The sequence below is a fragment of the Myiozetetes cayanensis genome, unplaced genomic scaffold (genome assembly GCF_022539395.1).
Source record: "Myiozetetes cayanensis isolate MyiCay16 unplaced genomic scaffold, myiCay2020 scf5-8, whole genome shotgun sequence".
NCBI classification, from domain to species: Eukaryota; Metazoa; Chordata; class Aves; order Passeriformes; family Tyrannidae; genus Myiozetetes; species Myiozetetes cayanensis.
The window spans coordinates 11,144,410-11,163,672 of NW_026087742.1; positions in this window are offsets into that span (position 1 = coordinate 11,144,410).

Genomic DNA, 19,263 nt, shown 5'->3' on the forward strand with positions numbered 1-19,263 from the left:
TAATGAAGAAAAATATGGAAAAATAGAGCCTTATTTTCTGCATATGTTGTGCTGTGTTAATCAAGTGGCCTAGTGGAAAGTGTCCCTGTCCACGGCAGGGAGTTTGGAACTAAATGATATTTAAGGTCCTTCCAACCCAGGCCTTTCTATGAATCTATGAGGTGGACAATTTCTAATGCTTACATACTACTTCTCAGCAAAATGCAAAGAAATAACACTTGGATGATGGCATTTGGGTGGATAATGCAATTGATACTGTTTCATGTAATACTTGAAAACTTTGCCATGTGGCGATCACCAGCAAATCTCAAGAGACATCGAGAGGGGAAACCTGCTCAGTTATCTGATTTGTGGACTGTGATTTGCAATCCATAGAGACAAGGTTTTCCATATACTACAGCTTCCTTTTGTTTCTGGCTACTAACCTGCCTTTTCATAAGTGTTAAAGCCCCATGAACTTCATGTGTATCTCTTCCTTATGAGGTCCTTCAAAGGAGAACACCATGATCATGAGTAGGAGATGACCTGGTAATAGGGTGTGTGAAGCTGTTTTGCTATTGAATTATGAGACTTAGTCTGGAAAACATCGAGAGGACATTTCCTAGTCCTTTCTCTCACAACAAATATTTGCCATGTTCATGTGCTTATTCTTAAATATTTCAACCAAGGGAGCTTTTAACAGTCCTCTTGAAGGATTCTCTGTAATCCAGTGAACTTTAGGTGTTCATTTTTAATTTTGTCCCATTTTAATTTACAAGTAACTTTTGAAGTCCTCATTACTTCATTTTCTCCTTCATCTTCTGTTATTACTTAAATTTGTTTTGTTGCCTTTTTTTTATTCCTTATCTTTACCCATTCTAATTTCCTAACTCTTTAGGTTCATGATGTAGAGAGCACACAACCCTGCTACTCCTCAGCACTAATTCTGGAACATTTTACCCTCTGAGGACCCTGTGGAGCTCAGAAGGAGATTCTGGAGGAATTAAGATTAGTTCACGAGGATACAGCTGCATGCTCAGAATCCTGACTATAAGATTTTTTGGGGCAATGTCTTTATCTTTTATTTAATTACATTATTAAACACATATACAGTGCTTTAAAAGCAGGAAAAAGTATTGTGAATCCTTAATCAGAACTACTAATCACAGCTTTTTTGTGTTTATACAGAAGCACTAGGCGACTTTCAACAGTGTTTTAAATCTTTTACACCCTCACTAGTTTTAACAGAAATAGGAGAGAATAGGGTAAGAATAAAACAGGTTAGGATTTGTCTCCAGAAAAAAAAAATCCAGATGCGGCATTTGAGGCTACCACTAAAAAACACCAGTTCTTTTAAGACTGATAAATTTGCTGAAGATTTACATTGTAAAATTTACAAAGAGGAAGAGATGCTAGAAATATAAGCAGTTTTTCACAGCTGTCAGTCTCAAAAGCAGTGTCACTGACACAGCCACTGAGAGATATGTCAAAGTGAAGAACAGGTGAAGGAAGAGCATCTGTGGTTTGACAAAGTACTTGACTAATCAAGTCAAAGATGGAAGCAATTTCAATTGCTTCTTGTTATTGTGATACAGATGATTTCCATAAATGCTAAAGATCGAGAGTGGGATCTATTTTTATTGGTCACTCTGCAAGCTTTTAGAAAGACACTGAAAGGATAAACCTCACTAATTGCTTATAACTGCTGGAAAGGAAAAAATATGTCCCTGGGCCATTTGCAGTCATGTTGTGTGATTACCTGGGCTGCAGCACATTCACTTTGATAACCTGGACTCAGTGAATCTTCCTAAATCTACTTTTCACTCTATTAATTCCATAGAGTTCCTAAATGTTTGCCACGTCCATTAACCTCATGACAACAGGTGAGCTGACCCTCTTCTTATGGATTTACATGGATTGGTATCACTCTTTTCACCTCCTGTAGCAAAGTATAACTGGAGAATTACCATCTCCAATGTCATAACAGCATGTAAACAACTATGATCTATATTTTATTCTCCTTGTCAGTTATTCTGAATTATCCTGCCCTCTCCTATCCCCAGATTTCGAAAAAGGCTCTCATAAAAGAGGTAAGTTACTAGAATATATAACTCCCAGAACTTTACAACAGTTGATTGGAGTGTTATTATCTTGTGGAGATATTGGGCTATGTGGAAGGAGATTATCCTGGGGTCTAAATCCTGGTGTACATACTATTTTAAGGAAGTTATGAATGATAAAGACTCACAGTTTTGAGTGTATTGAAGGAAATACAGTTTGCTCTATTGAAGGAAAAACAATAGTGGTTTCACTTCAGTTTCATTATCTCTAGTTTCTTATGCAAGGAAGCATAGTTTTGCCTAACATTTGAAGTTTTTTAAATTATTTTTCTCATGTAATTGATCACCTCTATTTTTGTCCCAGTGCTAGGTTTGGATTACTTTATCTGACACAAACACTTACAGCCCAGCTCTGCCTTCAGACAGACCGGCATAATTCCCAGTGAAGTCAGTCAGGAGCTGCTCTTGGATATTTGAGAGAGGTTTGGGGGCCTTTAACCTTAATTCAAGCAAATTTGTCATAAATAATTTTTAAATTGTGTTAGCAAAGAACTGACATTTCCCCAGTGCAGTTGATTCTGTTTGTTCTGTGTCTATCACTAATTTTTTCAGGAAATGTTTACAAGTGGACTCACATATCATATCTGATTAGCTGAACTGAAACCATGAAAGAAAACTGGCTTGGAATTAGGTGGCAGAAACTGAAAGTGCCTTTAGGAATTCAATCAAATTTATGCCCTAATATGTGGAGAGAAATTTAGTTTTAGAATTTGCTCTACACATAATAAATCCAATTAAATTTTCAAAGACCCCTTTGTTTAGCATGGGGTTTAAATATAGCATAACCTATTTCTTCCTCTACCTAAAATACTCCGTAAATTATTCATGTTACCTGTATTCAGTGACCTATAGATGAACCTTCCCAAACTACAAATGACCTGCTACAGCACAAGTTCATTTCTAGGCTGTGTGCACAGTGTCTAAATTTATCTTTCAGAGCCATAATTATGGGTGATGCTACATTCAGTTTGGCTGCAGTGGATGATTTGTTGGTAAATATGACATTCTGATCAGTCTGAGAAAAATCCTTAAATTTGAGCTTTCTGATATTAGAGAATCAAAAGCCCTAAAAGTCATCTTTGTATTCCTTGGGACAGATTCTTGGAGCTATTCTGTGCCACTCACCTCTGGTATGTAGGATCTGTTTTAGTTACTCTCATAAGATTCTTCTGTTTTTCATAACATACAATCCTAATATATTCCCAGAGGAATATATTTTCTCCAAATAATTTTCTCCTGCTTGTCATTAAACTTCTTAAAAGACATTTCGCTTCCACAATCTAAATTCTCAAGTTTTCACAACTAGTTCCTGAGAAAAGCAAATAAAATCCCTCCCATGTTTGTTTTCTCTATGGGACAAAAGGAAGGTTCATTGATTCCCTTTCTTTGACTTTATTGTGTGTGAAAAAACTCCACAGGAAGATGAAATGGACAAAATTCTGGATCTTGGATGACTGGAGGCTTCTGGAGGAGTGACAGTGCTACAAAACTCAGATCTCATTGGTTGTGTTGCAGTTGCATTCAGAAAAAACTCCAATTTATTTTGGTTTAATGACAAAAACATAAATTGGACTGTATAAAATTGGAAATCGTCTGCTGCAACTTATTGATTTTACTCTTGCAACCATTTACCTTATTCCTAATTCAACCATTTAATATGATGTGGACCCCCTTCACACTGCCTCAGGTGGCAGTCACGTTCAAGGCTATAAGATGTGAGTAGGACTCTGTTCATGTCCCCACTTCCTCAGTTTCCAGTCTATTGCAGCAAAATTTGTTAGCGTATATGAATCTCTCCCTCTCATCTTCCTCTTCCCTATAAAGCTTTAGCTTCCACTTTAAACAGATCATCCTTTCATTTCCCCATACAGAGCCTGGAAACTAAACACATCTAGTTATGCCACATTATTTTAGGGAAGTCTTTATAATACGTTGATGGAATGGGTGCAGTGGTTCCTACACAGGTTTTAAAGACATTGTCATCTTACTCTTCACATCCTTTGATAGCTCTGGAGGAAACAGATTTGCAGATTGTTTGTGCTACCTGTGGTATTATGAGATATGGCTAGTAACAGGAGGAATCTTCACTTCCAGCTGCTAAAGTACCAACTTTTCCAAGTTTCTGCATTTTCATTTTAAGCATGCAGGGAATCACATTTGGTAAAGGTCACAATTTGGGGAAGAATTGATCTGCAAGGTAGACCTTTTGTTAAGTATAGAGCAGCATAATAAAGCTTGCATTTTATATGCTAAATGCTAAACATTTTTATTCTGTACTTCACCTTGCTTCTGCTGTAGCAATGAAGGAACTCTGTAGTCTGCAACACCATCTTCAACTAGCAGTAAGATAACTGACTGCTTTACAGCTCAACATTCAAAAGCTTTGCTGTTGACTTGTATACCTTTTGAGTTATCCCATTATTCCTAGGACACTTGAACATGCAAATCTATAGCTTGTTATTTGAAACCTTACTCTGAGTAATGTTCCCAGACTGTCACCCAGTCTGGAAATTAGATGTCTTATTAAAAGATATTAAATTTTAGTGGGTAATTTTTTTTTTTTGAGACCTTAAAATATGAAAACATTATAGTCAGAACACCACTGATCTGTATCTTCTCATGGGATTATTAGAGAATACTGGCCACAGGACAGCTTAACCTGAAATCTACCTACCTACTTGCACTCATGGTATCTGTCCTGCTAATATACAGACAGATATATGACTACCATCATAGACTCATAGAATCATAGAATGGAGGGGAACTTAAACATCATCTAGTTTCAACCCCCCTGCCATGGCCAGGGACACCTTCCACTAGGCTAGTTTACTCAGAGCTCCATCCAGTCTGGCCTTGAACACTGCCAGGGATGGGGCAGAAACTACTTCTCTGGGAAACCTGTGCCAGGGCCTCACCACCCTCACAGGGGAGAATTTCTTCCTGACATCTAATCTAAACCCACTCTCTATCACTTTGAAGCCATTCCCCCTTGTCCTGTCACTACATGCTTTTGTAAATAGTCTTTTTCCATCTTTCTTGCAGGCTCTAAATCAAGTTTCTAAATCAAAACCCTTTACTGGATCCTGGCCCAAAGCTTGTCAAGGAAGGCTGCTTGGCACTTCTGCAGTGGAGGCACCTGGATGTCTAAACAGACACATTCAGGGTCCTGACATGATATCCAAGAAGGGTAGCTCAGGCCTGCCACTCTGTTTGACTTTTCTTAACTTGAGAGGTCTTGGGTCAAAGGCTGATGGCTTTGCAAAGACATAGCTCTAAATTTTGAGATCTTACGTGAGAGTTTCCAATGGTGGAATAAGTCACTACTTGCACTTTATACAACAAATTAAAGTGAGTTGTGAGAGCACTTACATGATATTTTTGACTTACTAGGTCCTTTGGCTACATTTTATAGTTCCTTGGGCAGCTGTACAGCTACACAAACCCAAAATGTAATGGATATCTTAAGGGAAAAAAGAAATCCCCTGCTCTCAGAGGGCTTTTAGAACTGCCTGTATTTTTGAAATCTAATACTAAGGATCCAGAGAGCTACCATAACTTTTTTTTGCATACCTTGGCATCCCATCAGCATGGATAAAATCTACAAGCCTCTCCTTTGCGTCTCTTATGACTAATTGATATATAAGCCATGCAGATGGCTTATGATAAGGACAGTCACCCTACTATTGACAATTCTACTAAATAAGCTGTGCTTTGATGCTAATTAACTGCCCAAGCAAAAAAGTTAGCAAATATCTTACCATTTACCAAAAATGCCCGGCCTTCATTCAGTTGGCTTCTTTAATGGCAGACTGAGACACCCATAAAGAATTCTCAATCTACAGTCAACCTGGAACATTTATTAGATCCCCAAAATCATACGGGATAAAGGAAACAACTGTGACTGAGCACAAGGATTCATAATGCACTCAATACGGCTCACACTCATTGGGCCACCTATGTGACTTGAGTCTTTTCCAAACATACTAGTAAAAAATCCTGCAGTCATCCGTTCAGACCCCAGAAGCCTTTAGGAACTCTTGGATCTTTTGCCAGATACCAGAAACCTGTAGTTACCCTGGCTGTTTTGTTTGATGCATGGGTTGATTCTTATCCTTTCTACATTGTTTTTCCTGCCATTTAAAAAACCATATTAATATTCAGAGGAAAAAGGAAGACAAATAAGACAGAAGAATTTATCTCTTAACTTCTGATGGATTGATCAATTTATTTCCTTTCAGTCGTGTCTGTCACTCTCCACTGTTTAAGGAATTTACTCCTATGTAGTTTTTCCATGTGATGTGATCAATTTAGGCAGCTCATGGACTACAAAAGTCCCTGCCCCTCTGCTCTGCTCTGGTGAGACCCCACCTGCAGTGCTGCCTCCAGCTCTGGGGTCCCAGCACAGGAAGGACATGGACCTGTTGGAGCCAGTCCAGAGGAGGCCACCAAGATGATCAGAGGGATGGACCAGCTCTGCTATGAAGAAAGGCTGAGAGAACTGGGATTGTTCAGCCTAGAAAAGAAAAGACCTTGGGGTGACATATTTGCAGCTTTTCAGTAGCTGAAGGGAGCCTACCAGGAGGATGGAGAGGGACTTTTGCAAGGGCCTGTAGTGACAGGACAAGGGGGAATGGCTTCAAAATGACAGAGAGTGGGTTTAAATTAGACGTTAGGGAGAAATTCTTTCCTGTGAGGGTGGTGAGGTCCTCGCACAGGCTTCCCAGGGAAGTTGTGGATGCCCCATCCCTGGCAGTGTTCAAGGACAGGCTGGATGGAGCTCTGAGCAACCTGGTCTGGTGGAAGGTGTCCCTGGCCATGGCAGGGGGGTTGGAACTAGATGATCTTTAAGGGCCCTGTGAACCCAAACCATTCCATGATTCCATGAAATTAGCAGCTGAGCAGAAGTCAGCACTGGCCACTGACAGCCCTGCCTTTCAAGTGCTGCTCACAGAGGGCAACAGGGACACACAGCTGCCTGGCCAAAACTGCAGCTGTGGAAATGGTGCAGATCCTTGACCTTGGACCAACGGAGCTGCTCTGGCGTTCCTTCAGGAGCTGATCCTGCTGGGAGGTGAAACTGTAACTCAAAGGAATTGGTAGTTACAAAAAAACCCCAAAAAGATTACTAGCAGAACACCTATTGATGAAATACTGTTACAGGGATGCTGGCAGCATTTGAAAAGTACTCCTGGTTGTGTTTTTAATAACACTGGCCTACAGAATGAGAATGTGTACTCTGCTGAGCTGTAATAACACTGAGGAATGTCCTAGACCACAAACTGAGCATCGTAAAACTGTTGTTTTCACATTTTCCTAGTAAAATGCCATGGCATTGTAAATCTGTTTTTATTTTATTTGTAATGGCAGAAATGTGTTTATCATAAAATCAAACCCTCTTTTGAACTGTAGGCCATAGGACAGTGGCATAATTCATCCTGTCCAGGATCATGGTTTGCATCACTCCAACCCAAACCAAAAATTGCAATATGCTACTTAAAATCCTGTCCTTTCAAAACACATCATAACATGCAGCACACATTCAGGTCTGTGCTGACACTGCAGTTTGTGGCAATGTAATCAGAAATGTGTAGAGCAGTTAAATGACAACATGTGGAGTAAAGCACGACTATCTGGAATACTTGTGACAGGGGCCAGGTGTGAAATGGCAAACAGAACTGATAAGTCACAGCCTAATTAAACGTGCTCAAGTTTCAGCTTATCGAAGCTTCCTTTCATCCAAGGTGCCAAACACTCAAGTGCCTATTAATTAAATTTAAAATTATGCTTCATTTTACGAATCATGAGGTTGTAACAATTGAGTTCCCTGAAAAACAGGCCATTTTATTCTGTGATACAAGTATGCATGAGCACTGCATCTTTATAGCAATATAAATGTGTGTAAATTTGCAAGGAAGAAATTAATGTGATTAGATGTGTAAGAGCAGTCTGTAATGGCTCAGTTGTATCAAAATTTCACTCTCAGGTAGAACATTCAGCAATAAAGCATACCAAATCAGAAAAATGCTACAAACTCATTGTGAATCGCAACATAAATGTTCTTTTATAAATTATGACAAAGAAAGCTTATTAGAAGATAATAGGATTCACTGTCACATCCAAGTAGAAAGTACCATGCAATAAACTATTATTTTCTCATTTTCTAGTCCTCCTGTGTAGTAGTTTTAAAACTAGGCCTTCCTTGGTGACCAGGTTGTAACCAAGGAACCAAGGCCATGTTCCCAGTATTCCATACGATTTTTACGTAAGCAAAAGTATAAATAAGAAGAGAGAGGAAACTCTCTCTCTCTTTCTTCCGGCGGACCGAAGGCGAAAATAGCTTTGCTGTTACTCTGCCCGGGTGAGGGAGTGAGGCCTAGCGCATCTGGTTGGCCTTGAGAGGCAGAGAGTGCCGGCGGTTGTGTGGTGCGGTTCGCTATCTCTGGAGGGAAGTATTTGCATTGTATTCCTTTTTATTCCTTTTCCCTTTTCCCTTTCCCTTCCCTTTTCCCCTTTGGGGGATTCCCTGTATATAATTTTCTTTATATATATATATATATATAAATCTTCCACTTAAAATTTAGTTCAGTTTGGGTTCTTTTGATTTTCTTTTTTGTGATTTTTTCGATCAATTGCGCGAGAGCGAGAGAGAGGGAGAAGGCTTTGTCCCTGAGATCCAGGCACTTGGCTGGGAACCAAGTCCAACCTGGGACATTTTTTGGAGGTTCCACCAAGATAACCAGGAGGTTGTTTTGGTAACAATTTCTGGGCAGGTAACCAAATTCTGCCAAACATTGACTTTGTTTGGGAACAGTACCAGGATCGCAGCCAAGAGGGATTTGTTTATATAAATATACCTCTTGTTTAAGAACAGTGAGAACAACTATATAAATAATGGCCACTTTCTTAATTTTTAATGTACTTTTGGCAGCTTTTGCACCTGTTTTAGGCTACTACATGTGGGACAATCCAAATCCAACAGTGTTCAATTGGCGAGACATCTGGGAAAGGTATTCTTCCTATTTTGATGTTAAACGCTGGATCCTACTGTCCGATGTCCGACGTCAACCCATCCGCTCTAAGGGAAGAATGGAAGGAGATTATGAATATTCCAATTATGAGGATGACTATGAAGACAGAGATGACAGCGTTTCCCGAGACTACAGAGACACACCAGTAAAGCGATCTAGACCACGAGCTCGACCCCAATCTCGATCTTGGTCCAGATCTCGGTCAACAACTCCTCCCCCTACACACAGAAGGAAAAACCCTAAACGCGAATCACGTACTCAGCTGTGGTCCTACCTGCGCAAACAGAGAGAGAACATGAAGAAATGGGATGGACAACCCACTTCCAAACTTCAGGCTAAAGTGAAAGAACTGAAGCAGAAGGAAGCCAATAAGAAATTTGTCTTTGTAGTTGATGCGGATTTCGTGGAAAAGCAATTGCGATCTCCACAACACAAGAAGGCTGAAGTCCACTTCCTTGACAACAAGAAGGCCGCTGGTGGAACAAAGAGGATATCTGACACTGAATGCTCTGACAAGGACCAATAGAGGGGCCCTGCCTTCTGCCAGGAGAAAGAAAGGGACCAGAAGGATAATCGGGTTTACTGGGCTGTGTGGGTTCGATGACCTGACACATCAGATCCACAGAAATACCGGGCTTTGATAGATACCAGTGCCCAGTGTACACTAATGCCGTCTGAACACAAGACTAAGGAGATTGTGTCTATTTCTGGAGTGACAGGAGAGTCGCAACAGTTGTCAGTGGTAAAGGCCGAAGTAAACTTAACTGGAGACCAATGGGAAAAACATCCCATTGTGACAGGGCCAGAAGCCCCCTGTATCCTTGATATTAATTACCTGAGAAGAGGATACTTCAAGGACCCGAAGGAGTACCGATGGGCTTTCGGTGTAGCCACAGTGACTGAGGAGAAATCCAAGCAATTGTCTACCTTGCCTGGTCTCTCAGAAAATCCTTCTGTTGTAGGATTCCTGCAAGTCAATGATCAACAAGTGCCAATAACCACTTCAACAGTGCATAGGCGACAATACCGGACCAATCGAAATACTGTGATCCCTATTCATAAGATAATCAAGAAGTTGGAGAGTCAAGGGGTAGTCAGTAAGACTCACTCACCCTTCAACAACCCCATTTGGCCTGTACACAAATCCGATGGCGAATGGAGATTGACAGTAGACTATCGTGGCTTAAATGAAGTCACACCGCCATTGAGTGCTGCTGTGCCAGACATGTTGGAGCTCCAATATGAGTTGAAGTCCAAGACAGCGAAGTGGTATACTACCATTGACATAGCAAATGCATTTTTCTCCATTCCCTTGGCAGAAGAGTGCAAGCCGCAGTTTGCTTTCACATGGAGGGGTGTGCAATACACCTGGAATCGACTGCCTCAGGGGTGGAAACACAGTCCCACCATCTGTCATGAGTTGATTCAGGCTGTACTGGAGAAGGGTAAGACCCCAGAACACATACAATACATTGACGACATCATTGTATGGAAGAACACAGCAAAAGAAGTTTTCGACAAAGGAGAGAAGATTATCCAGATTCTCCTCAAAGCCGGTTTTGCCATTAAGAAGAGCAAGGTCAAGGGGCCTGCCAGAGAAATCCAGTTCTTAGGGGTGAAATGGCAAGATGGAAAGCGCCAGATTCCAACCGACGTCATCAATAAAATTGTAGCAATGGCTCCACCGACAAACAAAAAGGAGACCCAAGCTTTTCTGGGAGCCTTAGGCTTCTGGAGGATACACATCCCAGAATACAACCAAATTGTGAACCCTCTTTATTTTGTGACCCGTAAAAAGAATGATTTCCAATAAGGTCCTGAACAACAGCAGGCTTTCAGGCAGATCAAGCAAGAGATTACACATGCCGTGGCTCTTGGACCAGTTAGGACGGGACCAGATGTAAAGAATGTACTTTACACTGCATCTGGAGATAACGGTCCCTCCTGGAGCCTCTGGCAAAAGGTGCCTAGTAAAACACGAGGGCGACCACTTAGCTTCTGGAGTCGAAGCTACAGAGGATCTGAAACCAACTACACCCCTATGGAGAAGGAAATACTGGCGGCATATGAAGGCATACAAGCAACTTCTGAAGTGATTGACACTGAAACACAGCTCTTCCTGGCACCCCGACTACCGGTGCTGAGTTGGATATTCAAAGAAAAAGTACCTCCTACGCATCATGCTACCGATGCCACATGGAGCAAGTGGATTGCTTTGATTACGCAACGTGTCCGAATTGGAAACTCGAATCGCCCCGGAATTTTGGAAATCATAACTAATTGGCCTGAAGGTGGAAACTTCAGTCTGGCAGACGAGAAAGAAGAAGAAGAACCAGTGAGTCGAGCTGAAGAAGCTCCGCCATACAATCAACTGCCAAATGAAGAGACGCGTTATGCTCTATTCACTGACGGTTCTTGCCATATTATAGGAGAGAACCGGAAGTGGAAAACAGCTGTTTGGAGTCCCACCCGACGAGTCGTGGAGACCACTGAAAATAAAAGCAAATCGAGTCAGTTTACAGAACTCAAAGCCGTCCAATTGACCCTAGACATTGCAGAGAGAAAAGGATGGCCAAGACTCTACCTCTACACCGACTCATAGATGATAGCCAATACCCTATGGGGATGGCTAGAAAGATGGAAAAACATGAGTTGGAAACGTAGAGGAAGACCTATATGAGCTGCTGATTTGTGGCAAGACATTACTTCTAGAGTAAAGAAACTAGATGTGAAAGTCCGCCATGTAGATACCCATATACCCAAGAGTCGAACCAACGAAGAACATCGTAACAACAAAGAAGCGGATAGAGCTGCGCAAATTGAAGTGTCACAAATAAACCTGGACTGGCAACATAAGGGAGAGTTATTCCTAGCCAGATGGACCCATGATGCTTCAGGTCATCAGGGCCGAGATGCCACCTATCGATGAGCACGAAACCGAGGGGTAGATTTAACCATAAACACTATTTCCCAGATTATCCACGACTGTGAAACCTGTGCTACTATCAAGCAGGCAAGAAGATTGAAACCCCTATAGTATGGTGAACGCTGGAACAAGTATAAATACGGAAAAACATGGCAGGTCGATTATATCACGTTGCCACAGACCCGCCAGGGTAAGCGTTATGTGCTTACCATGGTGGAAACAACGACTGGATGGTTGGAGACATATTCAGTACCCCATGCAACGGCCCGAAATACCATTCTGGGTCTTGAGAAGCAAGTCTTATGGAGACATAGCACTCCAGAACGAATTGAGTCAGACAATGGGACTCATTTCAAGAATAATCTAGTGGCCACGTGGGCACGGGAACATAATATTGAATGAGTCTATCACATTCCATATCATACACCTACTGCTGGAAAAATTGAAAGGTATAATGAACTGTTAAAAACAACTTTAAAAGCACTGTGTGAAGGAAAATTTAAGAACTAGGATAAGCACTTAACCAAGACCACCTGGTTGGTAAATACTAGAGGCTCTATCAATCGAACTAGCCCTGCCCAAACAGAATCCCTCCACACTGTAGATGGAGACAAAGTTCCAGTGATTCACCTGAGAGGTATGTTAGATAAAACTATTTGGGTTACCCCTACCTCGGGCGAGGACAAACCCATTCGTGGAGTTGTTTTTGCCCAAGGGCCAAAGTACACCTGGTGGGTGATGAGGAAGGATGGAAAAATACAGTGTGTGCCTCAAGGAAATTTATCCTTAAAGAAAAACTAACTTTGTACTTCAAATTGTTTTACAGGAGACCAATCGCCAAATGAGAGAAACCTAACCAAAACTGATACCGATATCTGACAATGAGACAGTGAACCAGTCCTAAACCTGAACTGTGATTGTAACCAAAATACCAAGGATCTGAACTGAATTACTGTTGATGATAGATGCTGATCTTCTACCACAAGACAACTACTCCAAAGAACTATATATATAAATATATGTATATATACACGGGATATAAGCAAATACATGACATATAAGTATTACGTAAAAATAGTATGGAATAAGAGGTGGAGAATGTAGTAGTTTTAAGACTAGGCCTTCCTTGGTGACCAGGTTGTAACCAAGGAACCAAGGCCATGTTCCCAGTATTCCATACGATTTTTACGTAAGCAAAAGTATAAATAAGAAGAGAAAGGAAACTCTCACTCTCTTTCTTCCGGCGGACCGAAGGCGAAGGTAGCTTTGCTGTTACTCTGCCCGGGCGAGGGAGTGAGGCCTAGCGCATCTAGTTGGCCTTGAGAGGCAGAGAGTGCCGGCGGTTGTGTGGTGCGGTTCGCTATCTCTGGAGGGAAGTATTTGCATTGTATCCCTTTTTATTCCTTTTCCCTTTTCCCTTTCCCTTCCCTTTTCCCCTTTGGGGGATTCCCTGTATATAATTTTCTTTATATATATATATATATATAAATCTTCCACTTAAAATTCAGTTCAGTTTGGGTTCTTTTGATTTTCTTTTTCGTGATTTTTTCGATCAATTGCGCGAGAGCGAGAGAGAGGGAGAAGGCTTTGTCCCTGAGATCCAGGCACTTGGCTGGGAACCAAGTCCAACCTGGGACATCCTGGTATGATGCCTGAAGTAAAAAGTGTAGAGGTTTGTGAATATAATGTAAATTATGAATGGGGCATTCTGTAATTGTAACAAAATAGAGCCAAAAATGACTGTATTAATAGACCATTTCGATTTGTGCACTTGATTTTTCACTTGAGAGGGCAGCAGTTTCATCTTATTCCACTTGAGAGGGCTGATCCCTTTATAATAAGTACCCACTCCACTGTGAGGCATTGAATACCAAGATCAAGCACACACTCTTTATGGCTCTGTTGTTCCCTTCTGGGAACCACCTAAACCAATTTGAATGGAGAGGTGGAAGTGGGAGAATCATCCCAAGGGCAGGAGGAAAAGACCAAACACACTCGAGGAGATCAGGAAAGGAGCAAGCTTAACCAGCCTCTGAGCTGAGGCAGCCTCTCATGTTTTCATTACCTTCTATTCATCTCGTACAGCTCTGCCAGAAGGATGACACTGCAGGATTTTTTTTTTTAGAATAAGAGGAGCTCTGATGAGATTGCCCCAACCCATTTAAGAAGCCAAGCATACCAAATATGATTTAGGATACAAACTGAAACATGCTACGGATACAAAATTTGTGATAAAACTACATTACAGCAGCTCAGTCTAAAAGAATCTGTGTCCCTCCTTCATATGAAATATATTGTACCAGGCTCTCAGTGGGGGTGTGTTTTCAGAGCTCATTCCATTTCACAGAGCTACACAAATCTGCACCAGGTGAGGATCTTGCCTAACATCGATTGTCTTCATAACATTTCAGCAAGGGATTTAATTCAGGATTAAATGTGTATTTCCTCCCTTAATGCTTATATTGCATTCTCTGCATGTTCTTAAAATATCTATAGACAATTGAAACAGAGGTTATGCATTGATCAATACTAGAAAGGGAAGAAAGTGAACAAATCTACTCAGACAAGGTCAATCAAGGTAGTAGATGCAGCTTTGAGTAATAAGACGTTTCAAGACAGTTCAAAATGGTGAGAAAGGCTTCTGAACATTCATGACTTTTAAATCTCTGGGAATGCTTATTCCAAACCACCTTTAAAATGGGGCATTTCACTAGTGAAAGTCTCTAAGCATAGGATGCAGTCAAACAGGCAGATAGCCATGGGTTGAAGAAGATTGTTAAGGAATAAATTCAGAATTAAAGGCAAATGAAAATATTTTCTTCAAAACGTGTGTTTCCTTTTTCAAATTTTTTTTCAGTCTTCATGGTAAGAAAATATCCAGAGGACATTTCAAAAGGGCACTAGGAAGACAAGGGGCTACAAAGATGATGAAGGGTCTGGAGCATCTCTCTTATAAGGAGAGACTGTGGGAGCTGAGCCTCTTTAGTCTCGAGAACACTGAGAGGGGATCTCATTAATGCATATAAATGTCTCAAAGGTGGGTGCCAAGAGACACCTACTGAAAGAGACTCTTCCAGTGGTGCCCAAAGACAGGAAGAGGAGCAATGGCCATAAACTAAAACACAAGTTCCACCTCAACATGAGGAAGAACTTCTTTACAGTAAGGGTGTCTGAGAACTGGAACTGCCCAGGGAGGGCATGGAGTCTCCCTAACTGGAGACATTCCAAACCCACCTGGACAATTCCTGTGCCACCTGCTCAGGGTGATCCTACCTTGGTAGGGGGGGTTGGACTGGATGACCTGCAGAGGTTCTTCCCAGCCCTAATGATTCTGTGAAATCTACCTCTCTAACCCAAGCAGCCTGGTATACAGAAGTCACTAATTATTCAGTGGAAATGAATGGAGGTCTGCCATGGGTAAATTCAGACAACTGCTTGGAAATGGAGTATACATGTGGGTGCTTGGAATTAGCAGTTTCAGAAAAACATCTGTATCAAATAGCTCACAAATACCTGTAACTACTTGCAAAATCATCAATTCTGCTTAAATTCCAAAATAACTTCCAACATCTCCCTGGATATGTTGCAGATTTGGACCTCTTATCACACACTCGAGTAGCTTAGCGAGAGTTTGAAAGGAAGATACATCACAGGGGATAAAATTCAGCTAGGGAATTTAGGGAATTTAGCCCACAGGGGACAGGGATTCCTGAGATCTCAGAACTGGACTTACCAGGAGGTATATTGAGACACTTTCAAGTCAATTTTAAAGTTTTAAAGTAATATTTTCTTTATACAGCTTTCAGCTAAAAAACACCCAAAAAAACCAAACAAAAAACCACAAACAAACAAAAAACACCACACAACATTTTAAAGCAGAAAACCTTTAGATAAATCATTTTTATTCAATCAAAACTGCTTATATCATAAAGTCTATTTTCTAGTCTGCTGTAGCAAGTGGTGAACCTGATGTAGCCAGATCAGTGGTAATAATCCTGGTAGGTCTGGCAAGGTATGGTAATATTTAACATCTAGCATGGGATGTTGCTTTAAGTGACCGAAAAGCAGATATTTAACAAGCAAAAGTAATGGTTCAGTTTTACCAACTGTTAGTTGAACAGACAGTAAGGAATCCAGAAATTAAAGATTAAAGACAGGAGTTGACTACAAAAGCATAGGGCAAGAGGATATGTGAGCCCCCATGTCAGAGTAAAGAGAATTGCAGGTCATTTAAGTAATAACAGTTGGAACACCTGAGTAGATATATATGCTATAATTCCTTTAAAAATCAAGCAGTTCACCTGGTTCTGAATGTCTGCTAGGAAAGATGTTGGGCAGGCCATCCTCTGCACTGGTCCTCTGAAGGACTTAGAAGATTCTCCTCTCTCTGGTGACCAGAGACAGGACTCGAGGAAATGGAATGGAGCTGCGTCAGGAGAACTTCAGATTAGACACTAGGAAAAGGTTCATCACTAGCAGGACTGTCAGTCATGGGAACAGGCTCCCCAGGGTAGTGGTCATGACATCAAGCCTTCCAGAGTTCAAGGAGCATCTGGATGACGTTCTGTTTTCTGATATGCAGTCCTGTGAGGAGCAGAGAGTTGGGCTTGATGATTCTTATGGGTCCATATCCATTCAAGATACTTATGATTCTAAACTGCTGCATCTCACATGTGTACTTGGATATGTTGATGACATCTCTTTCCTTCTCCATTTTTAATTCTCTGAGCATTCAAATCTTTTTTTTTTTCCTTCCTGAAAAATTAATTACTAGTGTTTGGCAACTGTGGCTATGCAGGAGTTTGCCAGCTGTTAAAGGTCTCTCCTTGGTTTACTATTTGTTCTTTTCTATGTCCAAAGCAAAAGCTCTTTCCTATCTCATCTGTTGAATTGAATGGGAAAGCCCTTTCTTCTGGAAAGTCCATGAGACATTCCTCAGAGAAATTGATGCAATCAGCAAACACCCCATCAACCCCCATGTCTCCTATCCATTGTAATATTCCCTTTTGGGACAGCAAAGCAGCTGTAGAGAATTCTAAGTATAAAAAGCTCCACAGGACATCTCTCTACAGTCTTTCAGTCTCTTCCTCAGCAGAATATACACCATTATTTTGAAAACATTGCCTTGGCTTCTCCTCATGTCTCTCTCATGGGATTGAAAGCTTTGGCCATGTTTATTCATTTTTTTCCCTTGGGGAAGCACATAATAGTATGTCTGCTTTATTTATAGTTTTGGGGGGAAAGGTTCACTGCTCTGATGTTCCACGGGGAAACTGTCACATTGTCCTCTCCTTGATGCAACCAGTTCCCCATCCGTTATTGAACCTCCAGGGACCACTGCAGTACAAATAATATATAAATTCTACGAATAAATCCTTCTCTTCTGAGAAAGAAGGGTATTAGATATGCCAAAAAAGTGTTTCCTTGTCAAACCAGGTAAATTTAGATGGGTACAATTCACGTTACTGGAGTTTAACTTCGCTAAAACTGGTATTGCACGGCAGAGTATCAGCCTCAAAGTTTCTATGTCTGTTTTAAACTTCTCTTTAGTTATGGTTTGGTCAACAACCTCTTGTTTGAGTCTGGTGTGGTGTGACTGCCCCCTAATATTTACAAGGAAATATGGCTGAGGGGTGTGATTATGTTTAATGTACACTGCCCTTAATATATGGTCAGTGTTCTAGGTAATGGAAGGGTGTTAGGAAGCCTGCACTTAACCACTTTCTTTAACATGGATTATACAGTGCTGTGGCAGTCTAGACTATAAAAAAAGACATTTCAAACGAATCTCAATTGCTGTGTTTTATTTTGGACCAAAAAGAGAATTAATAAATGAGATGCTTCTGTGATTCAACATTCCTCAAATTAGAAAAGAGAGAGAGATAAAGAGAGAGAATGAGAGAAAAAGCAGGAAATCAATAAAGCAAGGAAGAAAAAAAAGCAAGCAAGCAAGAAAGAACAGCCTGTTAGCCCAGAAACAAAGACTTTCTGCAAAATGGAATCATAAACAGAGAGGATGCTAAGGAAAAATGTTTGATAGTTTTAAAATAGAGTGAGTGCAACTTAAATAGGGATTAAAATATTAAGTGTTCTGTTACAGAAAGGAAGCTAATGCTAATCATTTTTTTTTTGAAAAAAAATTAAAAACAGAGTAGCATATAAATAAGGAAACTGGGTTTCTTTTGCTCTTCTTAGGGCTAGTCTGAAGTTCACTATTTTGAAAGAATTCAATAAGGAAATCTAAACTGTAACAGCAGCTGTAAATAAAGAGTTTTGAAAAGGGCGGAAAATTTAAACTGTAGATGGATCCATATCACAGATATTCTCTCTAATTTTATGGGTCTGAATTTCTTCACTCAACAATATACACAGGAGAGTGGTTTTCAGATTTCAAAAATGTAGTCATACCTTTGGAGACTCATTGCACCTCACTTTTTGTTTTGATTCTATACTGAATTTTCATCATCTCTGTGAACTATGTACTCCTCCCACTGGCACACTTCCATCTCATCATCTTCTTAACATCATTTTTCTCCTATCCTTTATTTAGACTTGATTCAAGGTACACTCTGATAAGTGTAGGCAAATAGTTTTATTCATAAAGATCATGGGGAACACTCAATGGAATTAGTGTTAGGGATTAATTTTTGAGTTAAGTATTTTGAAATGGGAAGGACCCTGCCTAAAAGCCAGCCTTTATTGCTCTATAAAGAGCAACAGTTTCCATATGCCAGGGAGAATTCCAAGTGCAAAATCTCAGAGTTCAGCCTGAGTTTTGTAATGGTGTCCCCTTTCCCTTTGGGTTCAAGAGGAACCAGACCATTAAACTCCACATCTTCCTCAACTGTTTAGAATGAAAGACTCAAATCATGGTTCTGTTATTTTGTGGTTTTGATCCAATTTTATGCTTTCGATCCAGCTTCTCTATATACATTTTAATTTCATTAGGTTACAGTCTGCTTAAAGGAGGAGAAATCTGGGTTGTACTTCAAATTTTGTTGGCTGACACTTCACTGCCATAATGGAACATGACTCATGGCGTGTTTCAGCCAACAGCTTTAACTATGTACATGAGAGCTGTCTTTAACACATATTGTGCCCACTACGTTTTTCAGGGTCTTATCTTTTCTGCTCTTACTGTTATTTTTCTTCATAGTTAACAAACTGAAGAGATAAAAGGAGATAATGGCATTGTAAACACCTTGTGCAA